The sequence below is a fragment of the Schistocerca americana genome, chromosome 1, assembly GCF_021461395.2.
Source record: "Schistocerca americana isolate TAMUIC-IGC-003095 chromosome 1, iqSchAmer2.1, whole genome shotgun sequence".
NCBI lineage: Eukaryota > Metazoa > Arthropoda > Insecta > Orthoptera > Acrididae > Schistocerca > Schistocerca americana.
The window spans coordinates 886,619,338-886,642,899 of NC_060119.1; positions in this window are offsets into that span (position 1 = coordinate 886,619,338).

Sequence of the window (23,562 nt, forward strand, 5' to 3'; positions counted from 1 at the left end):
ACCCTTTCGCTGCTACAGACACGTGCTCCGTGCATTCCGCGCTGTGCGCGATTTTGTCACTGCACTACCCGCCTGTGCTGACACATGGTGTTCCGACTGCTTTGATACACTTGTCATTCAATTCCACAAAAACTATTTGGCACAAAAATTAGATTTTTACACATCTTCTTGACTGATACCTTCCCCCCATAAATGACTTAATTTTGTTTCGATGTTCAATTTTATGTGAAACTTAGGTACCTTGTCCACATTTCATTCTCAACATTGTGGCAACTAAAATCGACCATACGGAAAGTATACGCTATGGACTTTTACCTCTGCAAACTCTTCAAAATTTCGTGCAATGGTTTACTATATTTAATGCTGCACAATAACTGGGTTGAACATCGAAACAAAATTAAGTCATTTATGGGGGGGAAGGTATCAGTCAAGAAGATGTGTGAAAATCTAATTTTTGGGCCAAATAGTTTTTGTGAAATCAAATAATAAGTGTGTCAAAGCAGTGGGAAGCAGTGATGACAAAATCGCGCACAGCGCGGAATGCGGGGAGCACGTGTCTGCAGCAGCGAAAGGGTTAAAGAAGAGACAAAGCACTAGAAATTTCAAAAAATTGTATTCAAACGAATAAAATTCGTGAAGCAAGACACTTCGATATTGTTTTTAAATGAAGAAAATAATAAGCACTACACAAGATTTTAACTCTACACCTTTCGCTCACTGACCCAACGCCTTAACCGTTACGCTACCACAACTCGTCCTACAGTGTAACACCACGAGGCGTCTAACAATTCCTCACACTTCGTCGAAGTAGGATAGGAAATAAACAATTACCGCTGTTCTTTATTGCGAAAAAGCTGTCCGTGAGATTGATACAAACACTTTTCCTTGCTATCGCCTGAATTAGGAGTCTTATTGCTCATTTGGTTTAATTAATTAATAGAATACGAAGCAATTGGTATAAAGAATGCTTTTTCCAAACTTTCTATAAAAGAATATTTGCTATCAAGACACTGCTTTTGTTCTATTACTTTATTTATGACTGAACGTTTCTAAAACTGAAGACTCTCGTCCGTGCTCTGCTCTGCAGTCGAGATCTGGCAACGTCGTTCTCTGTTCATTGGCTGACTGTGTTTTGTGACGTCAGATGCGCAGAACGAACCTAAACTCGGCCGCCAACATATATGACGTGCACTTTAGCAACCCCGCAAAACAAGTGCAGGAAAATTCCAGGCTACACTATAGGTCTATCTACTAGCATAATCTTTATCTGGCATTCACTTTCGTTAGTTGCACCATTTCTCAACAGGGTGTAAAATTTTTCTCAGAGCAAATTAGGTTCTCGGTTCATTTCTTCGATCATAAGTATGTTATATATCCACATCATGAGAACCAAGGTACTTAGAACATAATACGAACTTCAGCCAACAGATCGCACATGGCGTTGGATGTTACATGCAACTTTTAGTTGCTGTTTGCTATTTCCAACTGTTAGTTACAATTGAAGTGGTAATTAGCAAGAACGCCTGCAAGCGGTATACATCGAACGCGCGACTGTCATGGAACGAGATATCGATTCAGTTTGCAGCAGTCGGGACTACTACGACAAAAGTCGTTCGATGTGTATTTCGGACTGTCACTCTCTCGATGTATATCGCTTGAAGCGTTCTTGGAAATTACCGAAATGGTTAATGCTCGTTTCACAACAATTCCCGCAAAAGAGACTTTATTTTGACGTCATACATACTTATACATACATACATTAATCCTTGTTCCATAAATCATAAATACGATACTTCGTAGTGGTACGTAACGTGCAACTTTAAAATAAGTTTTCTTTACACTAAATAATAATTTTTTTTACAGTTACTACTTCATATATGAGTATTCATCTGTTGAGTAGAAGGAGTTGCAAATCAGAAATTCTTACAATTTGCTTTTAAATGTTTATTGGCTATCTGTCAGACTTTTAATACTATTTAGCAAATGACCAAAGATTTTTGTGGCACCATAATTCACCTCTTTCTGTGCCAAAGTGAGATTTAATCCAGAATAGTGAAGATCATCCTTTCTTCTAGTGTTGTAGCTATGCACGTTGCTGTTGTTTTTGAATTTGAATGGGTTATTAATGACAAATTTCATAAGTGAATATATGTATTGCGAAGGTACAATGAATATCCCAAGTTCCTTAAATAAATGTCTGCAAAGTGATCTTGGATGGGCTCTGGCTATTATTCTGATTACAGGCTTTTGTGCAATTAATCCTTTTTCTCTTAATGACGAATTGCCCCAAAATATGATGCCATATGAAAGCAGTGAATGAAAATGAGCATAGTAGACTAATTTACTGACAAGTTTATCACCAAAATTTACAATAACCCTAATAGCAAAAGTAGCTGAACCCAACTGTTTCAGCAGATCATCAATGTGATTCTCCCAATTCAATTTCTAATCAATGCACACACCCAGAAATTTTGAGTACTCTGCCTCTGGCTATTATTCTGATTACAGGCTTTTGTGCAATTAATCCTTTCTCTCTTAATGACGAATTGCCCCAAAATATGATGCCATATGACAGCAGTGAATGAAAATGAGCATAGTAGACTAATTTACTGACAAGTTTATCACCAAAATTTACAATAACCCTAATAGCAAAAGTAGCTGAACCCAACCGTTTCAGCAGATCATCAATGTGATTCTTCCAATTCAATTTCTCATCAATGCACACACCCAGAAATTTTGAGTACTCTGCCTTAGGAACAGACTTCTGCTCATAGTCTGTATTTTTTAATGGTGTTATGCCATTTACTATGCAGAATTGTATAAACTGTGTTTTCTCAAAGTTTAGTGGGAGTCCATTTGCAGAGAACCACTTAATAATTTTCTGAAAGACATTATTTGCAATTTCCTCAGCTGATTCTTGCTTGTTGGGTGTGGTTACTATTACTATACTTGTATCATCAGCAAAAAAATAAATAAAAAAACTGGCTTTGCATATTCATGAATATAGAGTGTCAAGTCGTTAATATATATTAAGAACAATAAGGGACCCAAGACTGAACCCTTTGGGACACCGTTCTTGATACCTCCCCAGTTAGAGGACTCTGCTGGCAGCATCTATCTGTACTGTTAATTTCAACCTTCTGCATTCTTCCAGTTAAGTATGAATTAAAACATTTGTGCACTGTCCCACTCATACCACAATACTTAAGCTTATCTAGAAGATATCGATGACCGCATGATCTGCTATTGACTTTCGTTAGCATTCGATACGTGCGTCCCACAGGATTTTATGTGCGCTTATTGGGGACTTACAAAAACATATCATTCTTGGACTGAATTATTATAATTATTGCTGCAGTAAAATCTAACGCGGTGATGTATAGACGGTGAATGCTCTCTTAGGCGTGAGTTGTCGTCGTCAATAACATACAAATTAAGAAAGAAACACGTTTGTTTTTTAATTTGCAATATGCCGTTTCCTTGTAATGGGGCATAGAAAATTTATCGCAAACACATCATCATTATCACTAAATGTCACTGAATAAAGCATCAACGATACAAGCCTTCAATATAGAATATGATAACAAAGACCGCATTTAAACATCGCACATTTAAGTACTAGCTAGCGTAATGATTAACGACAGTTCGCCACTTACCTTTACTGAAGGAATTTTGTTACTTTTTGAAGACAGAAAACGACGAAATCCTATTTATGTCTTCACTTCCAAATTATTATTTTATTTTCTGTGCACAACAAAGGCACTGAAGCCTGGCCGATGAAGTCACTTTTGGTGTGAGAAAGGACAGGATGTAAGGGGAGATAAAATAAATAAAGAAATGTAACTCTTTCTTTCTGGAGACAAACGTTGTCGGTTCGCATCCCGTTACATGCAGTTTTTTTAATGTTCGCGTTGTTAACAGGTTCTGTTCTTTCTTATGAATGTAACACAAGTATGTTCTGTAGTATTGGATTTTATTTACATTCAGTCTGATCTGAGAACGAAGGATGAAATAAATTCTTAGTGATTTCCGAATATGTGATTATGCAGGAACCAAAGAGGACAGCTTCAGTACCTGCAACTGAAACGAGCAGCAATACAATTCACATTCTACATTCTCGCCAATATTTGGCTCTGTATCCGAATACCTGCCGCCTTTCGAGTGTGTGGTTAGGCAGGAACCTAAGGGGAGAGCCTTAATTGCTGCGACTGAAACAAGAAGCAACAAAATTCATGTTTCCTTTTTCACTAATATTCGGCTCTTCATTTACGAATATGTGGCGATTTCCAAGTAAGTTTGAACCTAAGAGTACGGTCTCAAATGTTGCGACTCAAACGGGTTGCAATAAAATTTGTATTTTTCATTCTGACAAATATTTGTCTCCTTATTTCAGAATATGTAGCGACTTCCATGTGTTGTTAGGCAGGAAACTAAGAGGACAACTGAAATTGCTGCGAGTGAATAGAGGAGCAATAATATTCATATTCTCCCTTGTCACAAACTCGATAGCCGATCATGTTCGGATATAAAGAGCAAAATATTTGTGCAAAGGCAGAATATGAATTTTATTGCAGCTCGTTTTAGTCGCAGCATTCAAAGCTGTAGGCCTACTCTTAGGTACCTGCCTAACCACAGACTTGGAAACTCCTAAAATAGTCATTTCATCCTTCGTTCTCAAGTCAGACGGAATGTAAATAACACCGAATTCAGCAGAACATAATTGTATCATATTCATAAGAAAATCTCAGAATGTGTTAACAACGGTAACATGAAAAAAAGAAATGAATGTGGTGGGATGTGAACCTACTTTAGCAGTTAATCAAGTAATGTTTGTCTCTTGTCTTGGTTACCACATTCTTTCATGAAGCTTATATCGATGATAATTGATTAATGATAATGGTGACGTATTTGTGATAAATTTTCAATGCTCCGTTACTTTGAAACGGCATGCTGCAAATTATGAAACAAGTGTGTTTCATGCTTTAGTTGTAAATTATTGACGACTGTAACTCATTCCTGAGAGAAGACTCTTATATGAAGGAATTGTTGTTGTTGTGGTTGTTATGGTCTTCAATCCAGAGACTGGTTTGATGCAGCTCTCCATGCAACTCTAACCTGTGCAAGCTTCTCCATCTCCAACCTAACCACTGCAACCTACATCCTTTTGATCTGCTTACTACATTCATCTACGTTATTTACCCTTTACGCTGCCCTCCAATACTAAATTGGTGATCCCTTGATGCCTCAGAACATGTCCCACCAACCGATGCCTATCTTCTAGTCAAGTTGTGCTACAAACCCCTGTTCTCCCCAATTCTATTCAGTACCTCCTCGTTAGTTACGTGATCTACCCATTTAATCTTCAGCATTCTTCTGTGGCATCACATTTCGAAAGCTTCTATTCTCTTCTTGTACAAACTATTTATCATCCATGTGTCACTTCCATACGTAAAAAAATGGCTCTGGGCACTATGGGACTTAACATCTGAGGTCATCAGTCCCCTAGAACTTAGAACTACTTAAACTTAACTAACTTAAGGACATCACACACATCCATGCCCGAGACAGGATTCAAAACTGCGACCGTAGCGGTCGCGCGGTTCCAGATTGTAGCGCCTAGAACCGCTCGGCCGCTCCGGCCGGCACTTCCATACATCGCTACACTCCACACAAGTACTTTCAGAAAAGAATTCCTGACGCTTAAACCTATAATCGATGTTAACAAACTTCTCTTCTTCAGAAACGCTTTCCTTGCCATTGCAGGTCTACATTTTATATCCTCTCTACTTCGACCATCATAGGTTATTTTGCTCCCAAATAGCAAAACTTATCTGCTACTTTAAATGTGTCATTTCCTAACCTTATTCTCTCAGTATCACCTTATTTAATGTGGCTACATTCCATTGTCCTCGTTTTGATGAAGTTCATCTTATATCCTCCTTTCAAGACACTGTCCATTTCGTTCAACTGCTCTTCCAAGTCCTTTGCTGTCGCTGACAGAATTACAATGTCATCGGCAAACCTCAAAGTTTTTATTTCTTCTCCATGTATTTTAATTCCTACTCCGAATTTTTCTTTTGTTTCCTTTACTGCTTGCTCAATATATACATTGAATAACATCGGAGATGGGCAACAACCCTGTCTCACTCCCTTCCCAGCCACTGCTTTCCTTTCATGCCTGTCGACTCTTATATCTGTAAAAATTGTGCATAGCCTTTCACTCCCTATATTTGACCCCTGTCACATTCAGAATTCGAAAGAAAGTACTCCAATCAACACTGTCAGAAGCTTTCTCTAAGTCTACAAATGCTAGAAACGTAGATTTGCCTTTCCTTATCTATTTTCTAAGTTAAGTCGTAGGGTCAGTATTGCCTCACACGTTACAACATTTCTATGGAATCCAAACTGATCTTCCCCAGGGTCGGCTTCTACCAGTTTTTCCATTCGTCTGTAAAGAATTCGTGTTAGGAATTTGCAGCTGTGGCTTATTAAACTGATAGTTCAGTATTTTTCAGATTTGTCAACACCTGATGTCTTTGGAAGGGGAACTATTATATTCTTCTTGAAGTCTGGGGGTATTTCGATTGTCTCATAGATATTGCTCACCAGATGGTAGAGTTTTGTCATGGATGGTTCTCCTAAGGCTATCAGTAATTCTAATGGAATGTTGTCTACTTCCGGAGCCTTGCTTCGACTTAAGTCTTTCAGTGCTCTGTCAAACGTTACACGCAATATCATATCTCGGATTTCATCTTCATCTACGTCCTCTTCCGCTTCCATAATATTCCCCTTAAATACATAGCTCTTGTATAGACCCTTTGTATACTCCTTCCATCTTTCTGCTTTCCGTTCTTTGCTTAGGACTGGTTTTCTGTCTGAGCTCTTGATATTGGTACAGGTTATTGTCTTCTTTCCAAAGGTCTCTTTAATTTTCCTGTAGGCAGTATCTGTCGTACTCATAGTGATGTGTGCCTCTACATCCTTATATTTGTCCTCCAGCCATCCTTGCTCAGCTATTTTCCACTTCCTGTCGAGCTCATTTTTGAGACGTTTGTATTCCTTTTTGCCTGCATCATTCACTGCATTTTTATATTTCCTCCTTTAATCAATTAAATTCAACATCTTTTCTGTTGCCCAAGGATTTCTACGAGCCCTCGTCTTTTTACCTACTTAATCCTCTGCTGCCTTCACTATTTCATCTCTCAAAGTTACCCATTCTTCTTTTTCTGTATTTCTTCCTCCGTTTTTTTTTCAGTCGTTTCCTAATGCTCCCCTCGAAACTCTGTACAACCTCTGGTTCGATCAGTTTATCCAGATCCCATCTCCTTAAATTCCTACCTTTTTGTAGTTTCTTCGGTTTTAAATTACAATTAATAACCAATAAACAGTGCCCCTGGAAATGTCTTACAGTTTAAAACCTGGTTCCTAAATCTCTGTCTTACCATTCAGTAATCTATCTGAAACCTTCCAGTGTTTCCAGGCCTTTTCGACGTATACAGTCGTCTTTTATGATTCTTAAACCAAGCGTTAGATGTGGTTAAGTTATACACTGTGCAAAATTCTACCAGGCTACTTCCTCTTTCATTCCTTACTCCCAGTCCATATTCACCTGCTACTTTTCCTTCTTTTCCTTTGCTTACTACTGAATTCCAGTCCCCCATGACTATTAAATTTTCGTCTCCCTTCACCCCTATCTGAATAATTTCTTTTATTTTATCGTACATTATATCAATCTCTTCGTCATCTGCGGAACTTATTGGCGTATACCTACTTCTACTACTGTGGTAGGCGTGGGCTCCGTGTCTGTCTTGGCTACAATAATGCGTTCACCATGTTGTTCTTTGTAGCTTACCCACGTTCCCATTTTCTTATTCATTATTAAACCCACTCCCGCAATACCCCTATTTGATTTTGTATTTATAGCGCTGTATTCACCTGACCAGAAGTCTTGTTCCTCCTGCCACCGAACTTCACTAATTCCCACTATATAAAACTTTAATCTATCAATTTCCCTTTTTAAATTTTCTAACCTACCATCCCGATTGAGAGATCTGACCTTCCACGCTCAGATCCACAGAACGCCACTTTTGTTTCTCCTGATAACGACGTCCTCTTGAGTAGTCCCCGCCCGGAGATGAAGGCATTAACCATCGATAAATCGTTGTGTATAACATTGTATTATAGCAATAGTTATTGATGAATCGAATCATTCCAACACTTTTTTTAAGCAAAAAATCTTCGGAACGCTTGCATTAAGTCTTGTGAGAGTCCCGTATCGAACGCTAACAGAAGTGGACAGCTGATCATATCATGCGAACATCGGTGCTGCATGTGATGTCAAAATGAGTTACGTTTGCTGGAACTGTTGTGAAACTATCAGTACCCGACTGAAATCGCAGCCAGATTCCGTGAAGATTTTATTGTGATACTGTGACCTCTCAATCGCCTTGATTCGTATCACATAAGCGATTTCTTGTCCACCCCTATCGTCTTATGACTTGAGTACGGATGCTTGTGATGTGACGCTCCTTTCGTTAATAAAAGTATACTATATTGTATCTGTGTTGTGTGATTATTCATCGTCGTCACCGCTTGTACACTGTAACACCGACAATTATTAGTTTTTCTATTCAAATTATCTATGACTCTTACTACATTTGCTTTTCGGGATTTACTGTATGTCAATCTGTCTGTAATCAGTTTCATTCGACGACACGCACAATACTGTGGCAATATTGTTTTGTCTTTTACAGCGATGACAATAGTCGACGCAAACTTCTCTGACTGTTTCACACATTGAACACTGTTTATTCTATGGTGCAGCGCTAATGAGCATGGTATTGCAGTTTCCTTTACGAGTAGGTAGAAAGCCGCGGAATTACTGGCACTGGCGGAGTGCCTTGTGCTCAGGGAGGAAGAAATATTTACAGCAGTTTAAGTAACTGAATTTGGCTGGAAGTGAACGCGAGAACTATAACCTTGACGTTAAATGGTTGCTTCACATCTTGTTGAAATGCCTCCTAGCCCGGTGAGTTCACCTTTAGCAAGTTTTCTATATAAATTACGAAATGCACACTTTGAAAACAAAACTTTTAATGTTCACCGTTACAGTAAAATTCTTGCATTCGAGAAGCAAGGCTTTGTAATTGGCTAGGAAATCAATACTACATCCCTAGAATTTACAGTCGTTGATTCTTGAGTACGATTAATCGTGCAATATCCTTCACAGTGTGCTTAGTTTCATTAGTTAATAAACAGAATACATCAGCTCTTCCCTCAGTTCGAAGTTCAGCGTTACACCGACAGCTCAGTAGGGCCAGCTGAGTAACTGCAGCCATTAACCTTCAAAACAAATTTTGTCTGCGAAATTCCATCCCGTTAGTATGTTTGTTCATTTGGGGCTTGTTTGAGCTGGCAAGTGCGTTTTTATGAGCGAGGTTTTATATGATTAATGGAAGAGGCATTTCACTACTCACCAGTCAAAATTCGTAGACATACAGAACAAACCATCCGGTGTGGCAGCACGGAAATCATTCTCTGAAAACATGTGAAACGAATACTGTTTAGCCCCAGAAGAAAGAGGACTGAGTGAATATTTGTCATGAATTTTGGTATCTGGTTGCTTAATAGACCATAGTACTATTCCCTGGAACTGACATAGGGAAGGGAAGAGACAACTCAGTAATTTCTCGGTGAATGGCGAAATAGTTTTGAGCCTTCACGACAAATGGTTCTCGGTACAGTTGCTACTAGTCAGTATTTATTCCATCAATTATGAAAACAACGCATCGAAATTACCGTTATTGATATGTAGTATGTGATTCGGTGCGTTTGAAAATTTTTTGCATCCCAGAACTAAATTCGGCAAGAAGTACACACAGTTTATTGTAGCATAAGCGACTTATAATAATCCAGCTAAAATTTTTCAGATTACTTTGATATCCAAATGGTAACCATATTCAACTGCATATGTAAAGTACATACTATCTTGTTTTAATAGGAATATTGATTCCAACGTCTAAAATTACATCCACATGTGACTAAACCCAGGGTACTCAACGAATTGTGAAGTAGAGCTATAAAATATTTTCAGCAAAATTTAGTTACAGTCCTATAATGTGGTACGAAACGAAAATTGAAAATCTACAACAGAAATAAGAAAGACTGAGAAAATACTGTTGGATAAAAACATCAAATGGATACGTCCCGAAGGGAATGGATAAGTTGCTAACTTTCAAAAAAGACTCCATTGCCTTCATTACAGTTTCTTAACGTACAGAGCACATTTGGCCACTTCAATTGATTTAGTTCATCACTTTCGTACTTTCCATTTTTTAATGTTGACTGGAAAAATTAAAACAACAAAATGTGTTGTATAAACTGCATTTCTGGCTTAGTTACGTGGCCTAGGCCTGTAACCGACTAGATGAACGTGAGAAGTCTTCCAAAACCATCCTCGAAATGGCATGTGACCCTGTGTTATACCCAATAAAGCTAAAAAAACATTCAGTTTCTGGAGAGAAACTCTTTTCGACCCTGAAATTTTTTGCCTCTTCCAGTGCATAAAATAGGATTTTCTTTTTGGACTGTTACATTTGGGCTAATAGATATCGTGCAAATAGCTGTGTTCTATTACTGCATTAGCTCTGCCGTGCAAATCTGAAGGTAGAATTCGCAAGCCATCACGATTCTTCTTGCGATTCCGTTGTGCTGCAGTGGTTGGGGGCGTTCTTCAGGAACTTAATGACAAATGACAGGAACGATGCTAATGACAAATGACAGGAACGATGCTGCTGCCATGCTTACTTTGTACTGGACTCCGTGCTTCAGGGTACTGGATGGATCGCTTTTCACAATTCGAATAGGGCTGTACGAGGAAATAAGAATGCCCATACGATAGCTTGTAGGGGGGTGAGGCTACACCTATGGGTTTGGAATATTTTTAATATTTTAGAAATCTTTTCTTAAAAGAACAATACCTGACTACACTACATTGTTTCCTTTTCCTGAGAGCTAGGAGTGAGGGGCCGCCACCCCGCGTTGCCCCAGGGTATGGGCGCCCTTGCGAGGAAAAGACAGGTAAGATCGATGACATATTTCATCACTGTTCTGAAAAGTTTTGCTTATATCTTGTGTGTTGCATAGCACCGAAACTACCAACTAGTGAAAGAATTTACATATTTTTACATGATCAGCATGAAAATCTAAAACATCCCCAGACAAGCTGTCATTGCTAAAGTCTCAGTATTGCATTTCGCACTCAGTGGTCTTATATCTGCGGCGTAGTAGAGTCGCCCGTAACCATTTCTAGAATTTCTTGAGAATCCTGTAATAGTGTGTCCGCACCCCAGGTTCCAGGAGGGGGCAAGTGCCCTGTCTTGCGCCCCCCCCCCCTCTCCACCCCTGCTCACGGACGCTAAGGACGCTTCCCACCTATGTGCTGATCTGCATTAACAGTAAGAATTTTTTCTAATTGAATCGTTCGCCCGACGTTGTACTCAACATTTTCATTCTAAAATAAGTTGGAGTGGTATTAGTGCCACATACGACGCCCTGCATCCGCTGGATTATATTGCTTCCGCCTCACATTATATTTAGGACCATTGTCGAAACGCAAAAAATTCCTTGTTGCGTCGAACTACGTTGTAAGTGATGGCGTCATGGGAGATGGTTTAGACTGTTGTAACGAGCGGAGTGCGAAAGCGCTTGAATAATGGTCGAAGAACAACAATTGCAAGGCCCTGCGCATAGTGCATGCCCTTATGCATCGAGGAGAAATGACTCTGTTCCTGGTAAATTACCACTGACGGGATGAGTGGAGCAGCGTTGTAATCGCTATGTGTAATTGGAAAACGTTTCTCATACTTATTGCAGCCAAAATATTCTCTATCTATATTTGGATCCCGCTCCAGCTACTGCCGGGTCTGGCTGCTGACGAGTCCTCTCCATTTGGCTCGGTCCTCCCACCACTTTTCTTCCTCCACTTGCTGCCAGGTCACACCTCTCCTTTCCACAGATATTCTCACTCCCGTTTCCACCGTGTTCTTGGGCGTCCTCTAGGTCTTTTTCCATCCAACTTTAGTTCTTCCACAATTTTGGGGAGTCTCTTCCCACATTTCCTCTTAACATGCCTGTACTATCTTAATCTCTCTTTTTCAATTTCTTCTCTTATACTTTCTAGTTTAAGTTCCTGTCTGATATCTACGTTCCTTACTCTGTCCATTCTCTTTTTTTCCTTATCTGCTCTGAGAAATTTCATTTCCCCTGCTTGCAGTCTGCTCCAGTCCCTTTCTGTCATTGTCCATGTTTATCCTCCGTAGATGACAATAGGGAAGTAATAAGTCTTATACATAAGGAGTTTTACTTTTTCAAAAAACTTTCTTATTCCACACCAGGTATTTTATTGTTTGGTAGAAATTACCTCCCTTCTGTAACCTCCTATTAATTTCGCCAAAATATTGTATAAGTTAAATATTACAAGAGTTTTAATTTAATAGCGTAACACTTCGTCGAAACGAGTTTTTTTAAATATAGTTCCCATATTTCATATGTTTCTCATTACGATGCAAGTGTGTGTATTGCAAGTTTTGTGCCGGCCGAAGTGGCTGTGCGGTTAAAGGCGCTGCAGTCTGGAACCGCAAGATCGCTACGGTCGCAGGTTCGAATCCTGCCTCGGGCATGGATGTTTGTGATGTCCTTAGGTTTGTTAGGTTTAACTAGTTCTAAGTTCTAGGGGACTAATGACTTCAGCAGTTCAATCCCATAGTGCTCAGAGCCATTTGAACCATTGCAGGTTTTGTGAGACCTGTTCAGCATTAGGGACGGACTTTAGTTCATCTCCAGGAATGAATTTTCCACTGTCGGTTTTCATGCGGAAATTTTCCCGCAAATAATAAATTGCAGCTCTTTTTGAGATTTTACACACTTGATTAGAACTACCAGACACAGTTTTTAACTTTCCAGTGCTATGAGATGAGTAATTTGAAGAGACGGGCACCAGAAGTGTGTCTCAGTGGAGTACCAACTACTCTTTTAATGGGTAGCTAGCAAAACCGTTTACTGACTTTTGGGAGGGGGACGGGGGCAAGCAGTAAATTACCAAAACAAAATTTTGTACATGGCTGCACGTTCAGAAACCGTGAATAGTTACCATTGAAAGAAAACAGCCCTCTGTCATTATTTTTAACGAATTAACCGGGTTTTGCTGGGAGTGTCTTCCTCAGAATTTAAATCAAAGAATGGTATATAACATGGTTCCAGAATTATGACTAAAAACGTATGATACACGAGTCTAAGAACGGAATCATCGTGAAAGACTGGCAGTACTTATATATCATTTATAAAATAATTAATATGCCAAAAAGGGCATTAGTCACAAAGATATTTAAGATAAGGAAAAGTGTGATTGCGAGCCACTAAGGGTTGCTCGTTACTTGCGTGGTGCAGGTTGCAAAACGGACTGAGGTGCCCGCGTTAACAAATGCGGCCAGGTGAACATGGCACTGCAACGAGCGCGCCATCTAGTAGCCGTAGATACAATTATGCTACTTCACATTGAAATATAGGCAGAAATGGTTACAAATAAACAGTATTTAGTACATAATGGAAAGCAATGTTTGTTTGATAGTAGCATACAACATAACATTTTGTCCACATTAAAGCTTATAACAGTAAGATAAAATATGAAAACATCATTATGAAAATGTAGATAGGAGTGAATGACAACTTGTAGAAAGCAATATTGACGTGAAATACAGCCCAGAAACATTTGATAATTAAAAAACATAGGACTACCTTAGAAAGAAAAGAACTTTTCGGTAACCTGCACAAGGATACCCGCAGTCAGATATCGAGTAATGGCTTTATACCGTTGAAAAAAATTTTGTTATGTAGCTGTAGCTGTTCGTTAAGGATGAGGCTATCCTTTCGAGCAAAATGCTTGAAAATCTCTAATTCTTCTAGAATACCCAGTCTACGCCCTTTCTTTTCGGTGTGCAAAATGTTGCTATCGCCGATGGCTTTAGGTGAATGACCTGTAATTAGAAGATGGTCGGCAAAAGACTAATTTTGGGAGCTAGTGCAATTTTTTCTTAGCGAGTGTTCTTTATATCTGGTAGTGAAGGCACGTCCAGTTTGTCCTATATAGTAAGAGGAGCAAGTATCGCAGACAATTTTGTAAACACCAGAATTTTCTAAAGGGGAACGAGTAGAATGTAAATTATGAATGAAGGTTTTTTCAAATTGTTATTAGTAGAAAAAAAGCAAGGTTGCAATCGTATTTCTTTCGAAGAAAACCATACCTCAAATAAGTAAGTTGTTGCAAAAGGTATCAAAACCCGTAGACACTAGTGACTTACTAGCTAATACTCATGCTTCGCCAACCTCCAAAACTTAGGCAGTAACGAGGAAATTAATTTCAGTTTCAAAGCGGAATCTTAAGATAAATCAATGAATCGCTCTTGTCCTTCAGTGGTAAGTGTTGATGGTAGTTAAGTCTCAGGACCCGTCCTCACAGTTTTACTTCCATCAGTACCTCATCTCATTCTGCTGAAATTTTTTCTGACAGTATGAGCCTGGCACAATGACGGTCGCATTACATTGAAGACATACATTAAATGAACAGAGTTTTTCAAAGATATCACAAAGATGCGCCAGCGTCAAAATAGAGTCGCTGTCTATGAATTATTAGGAACTTAACGTTTCTGTTGAACAAGGTACGAGTAAAGTTCATTCCCGTGTTTAAGACATCCAGAATACTGTAATAAATTAGGGAAATGGGCTCTGCCTCTACATCAATGCATGTCTGTTGAAAACATCTCGACTTAAGTGGCCAACTTTTAATGATGTTTACCATTTCGACCACGGATTGATGAACCTCATGAAGGATAGGGCTTATGCTTTCTAATGCCAGTGCTTCTCGGTGAATAAAAAAATGAGTCCAAATAGCAAGAGGAGGCTCTTTACAGATGAGAACTTGTAATCCAGCTAACAGCCAGTCGTTCTACGACCTCGTTCTACATCGACATCTATACTCTGCAAACCGTAGTGAAGTGCATGGTAGAGGGTACATCTCATTGTGCCAACTATTAGGGTTTCTTCCCGATCCATTCACGTGTGGAGCACGGGAAGAAAGATTGAATGCCTCTCTGCATGCTGTAATTATTCCAACTTCGTCCTCGCGATCCCTATGTGAGCGATACGCAGGAGGTTGTAGAACTTTCGCAGAATCATCATTTAAAGCCGGTTCTTGAAACATTGTTACTAGACGTTCTTGGGATAGTTTATGTCTATCTTCAAGAGTCATTTTCTTCAGCATCTCTGTAGCACTTTCCCACGAGTCAAACAAATCTGCGACCGTTCGTGTGACCTGTATGTGTTCAGTATCCCCTGTGAGTCCTACCTGATACGGACTTCACACACTTCAGCAGTGTTCTGGAATGAGTCGGACACATGATTTGTGAGCAATCTTCTTTGTAGTCTGATTCCACTTCCCCAGTATTCTACAAATAAATCGAAGTCTACCACCCACTTTAACTACTACCGAGCCTGTGTGATCATTCATTCTATTTCATGTCCCTAAAATGCGTTACATCCAGGTATTTTTCTGAGTTGACCGTTTCCAACTATGACTCATTGATATTATAACCATAGGCTACTACGTTTTTACGTTTTGTAAAGTGCACTATCCTTTTATTTCTGAACAGTTAACGCAAGTTGTCCAGTCATTGTACTACTCTGGAATCTTATGAAGATCTGACCGAATATGCAGATTTTTATAGCATCTGTAAACTGTCTGTGGTTACCACTAACATAATCCACTTGAATACCAAGGCTTCCAGCAACCTTCCCTGACGCACCCAGAGTAACTTCTACATTTGTTGATGACCCTCCACACTAGATAATATGGTATGGTACTCAACGAATAATATGATTTGTCCTTCCTACCAAGAAGTCCTAGATACAGTCACAAATTTCACTAAATAGTCATACTTCTGACAGTAAGTGACTGTGTGTGTCAGTAGTGGAACAAGCCATTACTGGAACTAATGATTTATTAAGAGTAGCGGCTGGTTTTCCCCAGCCCTATAACATCACCCACCCCTTTCTACCACCTGAAAGTGGCGGGAAAAGGTCAGTTGCGCTGTCTCGACTAATCTAAAAACCTAAATCCCCCACCCCTCTCCCCACTCCTATGTCGTCACTCACCTCACGGAAATAGTGGGAAATTTTGGAGGGAAAAGGTCAGTCTCTGTCTAACTGCTGGAGAGGAACAGATCAGGTTAGTGTACTTTTTTTATTTTTGGAGGGAGACTAAAGTAAAGATGGCTCCTAATTACATATTTGTATGCAGATTGCTACACAGCGAGTGCCTAAGTTCACAATACAGCTCAAAATTGACAATGTCACACAACTGTTGATACTCTGCTGGAAAAAATTCACAGTTCAGTCGAAACTAGTAGCAGGCAGACTCAAAATTAAAGGTAATTCCATGTAGGACGCTCCTTTCACCCACACGTCGAAATAAATCTCTCTGCATAAACTGGTGGGAAAAAGACGCAGTCTAAAACGATAGCTGAAACAACTGCCTAAACTGGCATATGCACAAAAATTACGGACTGTTAAAACTGAGAACTGCAATGATGTTAAAAATCGGACCACACATACCTCCTATTGATAATAACACCGTGCTAAGACCATCTGCACAATGAGTAACACCAATTCATCTGTAAATTACAGATGCATGCTGCAGGATATAAAAACAACTTGAAAAAGCTTTGTAAATTAGATGGTACTAGTGCAGTGTACATTAACCCTGATAAATAACAGTACTGCGCAAAAACAAGACCTTAGAACTGCGAAACACGACGTCAATAAATAAACGATGCAAAAGCGGAATTATCGAACGCTAATATTTTATCGAAACGATGCTCAATTGTCGATAGCTCTAGGCAAAGAGCATTTGTAATCAGTACGCCAACACCATCTAGCGCCCGATTCTGTAAGCTAAACAAAATGAAGCAGAGTACCGACGAATCGGCACTCTGACAGTATCAGCGTCAGTAGGGGGTGACGATAGACTGTTACCTTGACATTCAAAGGGTTAAATACTACTACACATGACGCTCGCAACTGTATATTTACTGCACAGCGTGGTGCGATGCAAGTACCAGGCTGCCAGCGGAAATATATCTGTAGTTCCCTTGGCACTCTACCAGCAACTGTGGCTTGTAGCAAGGCTGCCGCATGTGCTGCCGACCGTTGTGATGCCTTACAGCCACCAGCGGAACTATACGAGGCACTCAGTGCAGTGCTCCAAGTGGTTGCTGCGTAAGACAGCATGTGGAGTCCTGTTATGAATCACAAGAGTGACATAACCAATTGTGCAGGATCTAGGCACAAATATACCCTCAACATCATGTGTACAGATGGACGAGAGCAGACAGAAGCTGTCGCCAGTTTAGAACAACAGCTTACTTTCACAACACGTGTGTGTGTGTGTGTGTGTGTGTGTGTGTGTGAGGTACACAGTTTGCAGACCTCTCCATCAATAGATAACGGACTCTGTTGATCATTTTCACAGACAAAGTACTTCCTGAGATACAGCTCTCTCTAACCCCCTTTGTCAAAACTTTCAACAGCGGCCTCCAGTAATACAGTTATTTCCACAGCACTTTGCTGCTAATGCTAGAAGCTTTCTCACCCTCTGCAACAGAGAGGGAGGGGTAATACCTGTCACAACCGAATAGTTGTTTATGCACAAAATTCATGTCTAGCATATCTGATGAACTGTTATATGTTCTGGCTTTAAAGATATCCCTGAAAACTGAGGGAAATGATTTCTGCAAACTGACACATGCCATCCTTGTGAACAATCGCAAAATACCTCTCTGCTGCCGGCCGTTGTGGCCGAGCGGTTCTGGGCGCTTCAGCCTGGAACAGAGCTGCTGCTACTGTCGCATGTTCGAATCCTGCCTCGGGCATGGATGTATGTGATGTCCTTAGGTTAGTTAGATTTCAGTAGTTCTAAGTCTAGGGGATTGATGACCTCAGGTAGTACCATAGTGCTCAGAGCCATTTGAACCATTTTTGAACCTCTCTGCTAACCACTCCTTCCTCAACATATCAAGCCCCTTGTCATAGTGAGTGAGTGAGTGACTGACACACGTTTTCAAATCGCTAAAGCTTTGTGAAAGTCCTGTACAGCAATATGGCATAGGCTTTATTTCCTCTAAGTATTGCCTCATCTGGTAAAAAAATCTGTTCTTACCAGTTACGCTCCACAATGGAAAACACCTGGTTACCGCTCCATCTCACAAATCATTTCTCTGGCTGTTGCTGTCGTCCGTCACGGCATACAGCCACCTTTCACTATGCGGGCACCAGCAGGCAGCAGCCCTGACTTATTCCCCTAAGTTGAAGTCCAAAGTGTACATTGTGTAGTATAAACACTCATTATTTAAACAAATATCTTTAGGTGGGAATCTCCCTAACCTGCGATCGCAAAGTTCACTATCACCAGACAGGTCGAGAGTCCACCACTATGGTACCCCCGCTATGTGGAAAGTTAGGATAGGAACAACTGTGTGTCAAACTATCTCCAGGAACCCCTCTTCTGATAAGTTCACAACCTGCTGACCGTCGGTTATCACTCACGGGGCTGCCAGGGCTGCCTGCCATCATAGACATCAGGCAGGGCTAAGCACACTTACCATAACCACCTTGTCGCTGAGATACTGAGGTCGCTCCTGTATTACGCTTATAAAAAACGCAATAGATTTATGAGTGGAATGTATAACTTAGCCAACATCACAGATGTGTACAAACCTCCACGCCACCACACTATAAGTTAAAAGTCCAAACTGTGCTCTCAAAGACTGGGTATCTTCTAGACACGCCCTGACTTATTTCCATGTTCCATTAACAGGCCGGTGCTGCCCATGGCATGAGCCACCATTGCTTATACACCACACTGGCCGGTAGCCGCGAGGCTCAGCTCTGTTGCTCATTGCACCATTAGGCTGTGTGTTACAAAAGACATTGGAATTCAGCATATTCCTACAGACAATAAAACTGCAAATTAAAATAGTCATATGTCGAATGACCACAAATCATTGTCCTACTTGAGAGGAGAAAAAGAAAACATCACTGTAGTAATAGTAATCGTGAAACATACTTCACTATCAAGGAGAAGTTCCTAATATTGCTGTGCCTGCTTTCATGAAATGGAATGGGCCTCTGTAGAATGGGTGAGTAGTCGTCGTCTCTGTCTGCTGCTGAATGGGATGCCTGAGAAACATTTATGAATTTAAATCATGTTTGATTTGCAATAAGCAAATTGAAAAAAATCATGGATATACAAGAATTCGGCGTTCCTTACATCTGCTGTGTGCCATGATAGTTACAGTTACCCATCATTTCAAGCATGGTCGTCCTAGGAAGCCAGCCAGATATTTATCATTTCAATTAGAATTAAGTATTACGAGCACAGCACCAATCTTGTGACATTCCACAATGAGCGAAGTATCAGAAATACCTTCTCTTGACGACAGCGGCTGTGGAAATATCAGTTTCCCATATACATCTATATCCACCTTATGACTGGACATAATTTTCCAAGTAAAATCTTTCATACCTATTACGGCTAATGCGTTGAAAACGCAATTTTCCATGTCAAATCTATACCTCTCGTATAACTGGACATAGCCTTTTCACTTTTTAACCACACCATTTTATTCACACCTGTCGGAACACAGGCCACAATAACTTTACATTCCATCACATATGCATTACTGACAAGCACTGCAAGTATCGTTCATATGTCTAAAGCGCCAGAAAAAATTATGGTATGTCCACACTCACACTGGCTAGGCATCTCGATTCTCCTCAGTTCTACGTCTTCCAGCCAATCAGATTCGAGAACAGACTGGATGTATTTTCAATCAACGCTTCCAGAAGATACTGCAAGACTCTCTCAAAGAAATGTTGTAAAGCAAAGGCATCCGGCACTGTGTGGTAATCGGCAGTAGTTGCTCCCATCGACAAAAGGGTTTAAAAGACATCACCGATGTGGGTTGGTGTCCACGATGCTACAACTATATTGCCTGCCCTGTTTGTATACTGTAGCAGATAGAGTTGAACCCTTGCATTGGTACATTACGCATGTGTTTAAGAAATGAATCTACCACTCCTTACAGATATATACGTCAATGTATTGAAATTCCAGTTACCCACACCAAATCTATCCTCCCCTTATGGCTAGGCATACGAAATGTTTTACAGGAATAGTTGTCTGATCACATTCTACAAATGTCTGGTAATACGCTTGGACACTAACCACAGTAACATTACGTTCCAACTGCATAATATTCCTGATAAGTAGCGTGATTATCACTTATGTTTTTATAGCTTCCAAAAAATTGCGGTATGTCCACAATCCCACCAACTGGGTGTCGTTTTGCATGGCATACCACAGCTTCTCTGTAGCAGAACACTTCCGCCACATCATTGTTACAATTATAAAGCCATTAAGGTTTTTTACATTACATATAGTCTTCTGCGATACACACATAGCAGTATCATAGTGTTTCCAGTACAACATTCTTTGAATCATTTACATTGAGGCAACAACCTCACAACTCTCCACAAAATTTGGAGCTACTGCAAAGCAAGGGAGATATTCAGGTATTAATCAAAGTACTGGTCATTTTTTACCCCCACGTCCTGTTTGAAAGTGAACCGACGATGATACTGTATTTCGTCTAGAGCAGAGACTATCCATATAGGTAGTACACATATGTGTAGTGGTACTTATTTATTTAGAAGCAAACCCTGTACTTATGCACTTATCTAATGCCAGTTAACAAACAAATACAAGCTGGAACAGTGTCAGTGTTTCTTCCAGAAACAGCAGGCGTGTTACTACCTTCAATCCGAATTGTTCTGCCAGTCTCTAGATGACATACTGCTTCCTCGATGGTCACTTCTTAGTAAGTGGATCGCACCTCACTACAAACTCTGTGCAACTGAATTTCAGCCTGACATACTGTTCTGTTTTATCTCACAAACATGTCACTTCCTAGTGGTTGGGTCGCTTTCCTAAAGATTCCAGCAAATGAATCCGAAGGCAGCATATGCGTTCTAATTCAGCTCACTCCAGATGCTTACTGCTAGGCATTTTAAGGCACTTATCGCAGCATCCATATGATACTTTTGTTTCACAGAGCAGTCATACAACATGAACAGATGTAGGCTCACAAGAGTGCTAGTCAGTGACTATGCAGTGTTGAGCTGTCATATCAATGTTACTGCTCACCAGTAGGTTAATCACAAATGGGTCTATGCACGTTAATGTCAGGATAGCAGCTGACAGTGACCTGAGAGTTATAGTGCAGATTGAGAATGTATAGTGAGTTACGGTTTGGCTCATTCAAATAGAAAACTGAAATATTTATCGAGAGCACTTGACAGCTAAGTATGACACATCCTAGTTCGGCATTCCCGTTTTCGACAGCAGCAGTGTTAGTATAGCAATTACTCACTGTGTTTGGTATTACTGTGTCAAAATTAACAGCTCGAGAGGCATCACAGGACACATTTCTAAAGCAACAAAGTGCTGTGAACACACATGGTCTACAGAAGTGGTATGCACTGCAATGGAGCTAGAGTAGGTGTGTGGTATTGTTTTGTTTAAGCTAGTGGGAACATTGAGATGGAAATGCGCTCTCTGTGATTTCGATCATTAAATCATTCTAAGATCAACGAAAGTTCATTGCAAGTTGATATACTTACTCCAACAGGTGTTGCCTGCAGTAAATGTGGAATTCAAAGCATAGAAAGAATTGTTATTAGTGAAATACTGTCTAATAGTTTCCAGTCGTCAGTCAGTGCTATTTAAAGTACAGTGAAGTCATGTGTGGTACTTCCCCCACCATTAACAAATGTTCCATTAAAACTATAGTCTTCCATACCATGTATGTGCGTATAGACTCCGTCCTAGTTTCGTAATGTAATCTGCTTATGATAAAAATACATCCCATCCAGCGAAGCAATGGAATCAGATGTCTGGAACATAGTTACCAATCATTTGTCAAGGCTGTTGAAGTAAAGTGGTGCTGTGTTTGGTAGTCGCTCCCACAGGTGTACCATAAAAACTACAGACTTCCATGCCATATACTCGTATATGCACACAAAAAGTATTTTGCTTAGCAAGGAAAGAAAAAGAAATATCGAGTAACCCAGCAGCGTAAAAGAATGAGACGTGTGTAACTTAATCTCCACCGTATGTCAGGTCTATTTGAGTAGAGTGATGATATGTGTGGTACACCCTCCCACCATTAACAAATGTTCCATTAAACCTCGAGTCTTCCACGTCATATACATGCATAAAGACTCCATTCTAATCTCGAAATGTAATTTGCCTGTGAAGACAATAATACCTAGTAATCCTAAAGTGCGTTGGATTCAGTTGCGTGGAACATAGGTCCTAAACGACTGTCAGGGCTATTTAAGAGCAGCGATGCTGTGTAAGGTACGCCCTTCCATATTTAATGAATGTTCCATTTGAGCTACAGTCTTCTGCACCATATGCAACCCATACTGACTTCTGTAATGTACTTCCACACTGCTAGCAGTTATTTGAGATCAAACTCGGTCGATTTCCATAGTTTTAAGTCAAAGCTTAAAGACCAGAATGTTCTTAATGAAAGAATCTTCCTGTCGCATTCCTACAGAAGCAAGAACAGACTGTGACCCAGTCACTGCCAGGAACGTAGGTTGCTGATGAGGTGGCGACTAGATGTTTGAAATTCTGAGGAAATGAGCATAGGCTGTAGGGAAAAAAACTGTAAGAACTGGTAGCTACTACAATACTCCAGACAGCTGCTCCATCAGAATAGCAATTTTAACGTCAGACTTATCCTACCTGTATTGCTTGATAACGGGCGTTTAGATTCTTTCTTGCTGCTGTTACCTAGTATTCCTACTGCCATCACATTGTCAGCCCCACGTAGGAGAATTGGTTTCTCGCCTTGACCCAGATGAGCTTGAGAAATTTATAACATCAATAGGTGCTAAAGCCGACAGACAAATTTAAAAGTGTTTGTCAGTTGAACTCATCCTTATACCAAGAAGTTGACGGCTGCTAGACATTTTAGAGTATAACAAGCAGATGTGACGAATCACAGACATGTATATATATGGAACAAGCGAACAACACGCCACCCCCCCCCCCCCCGACACACACACACACACACACACACACACACACACACACACACACACACACACACGGTGTCTAAGGCAGGGAGGGAGGGACTGTTCCTCATGAGCTAGACCCTGATGTATGGATGAGACAGAGCATTAAGTAGATGTTAGAGAATAGTACTGTACCTGAATGTGGTTTCGGACATATTGGTACAGATCATTAGCTGTAGGTAGACTGCAATGCTGTACTGAATACGGTTTACATGGAGCAGTACAGAACACTAACTGGTCGGTAGACTGTAGCACTGTACCCTGATGCAGCTTCGGGCAGGGTGGTCCAGCGCATTACACTACTTTCGA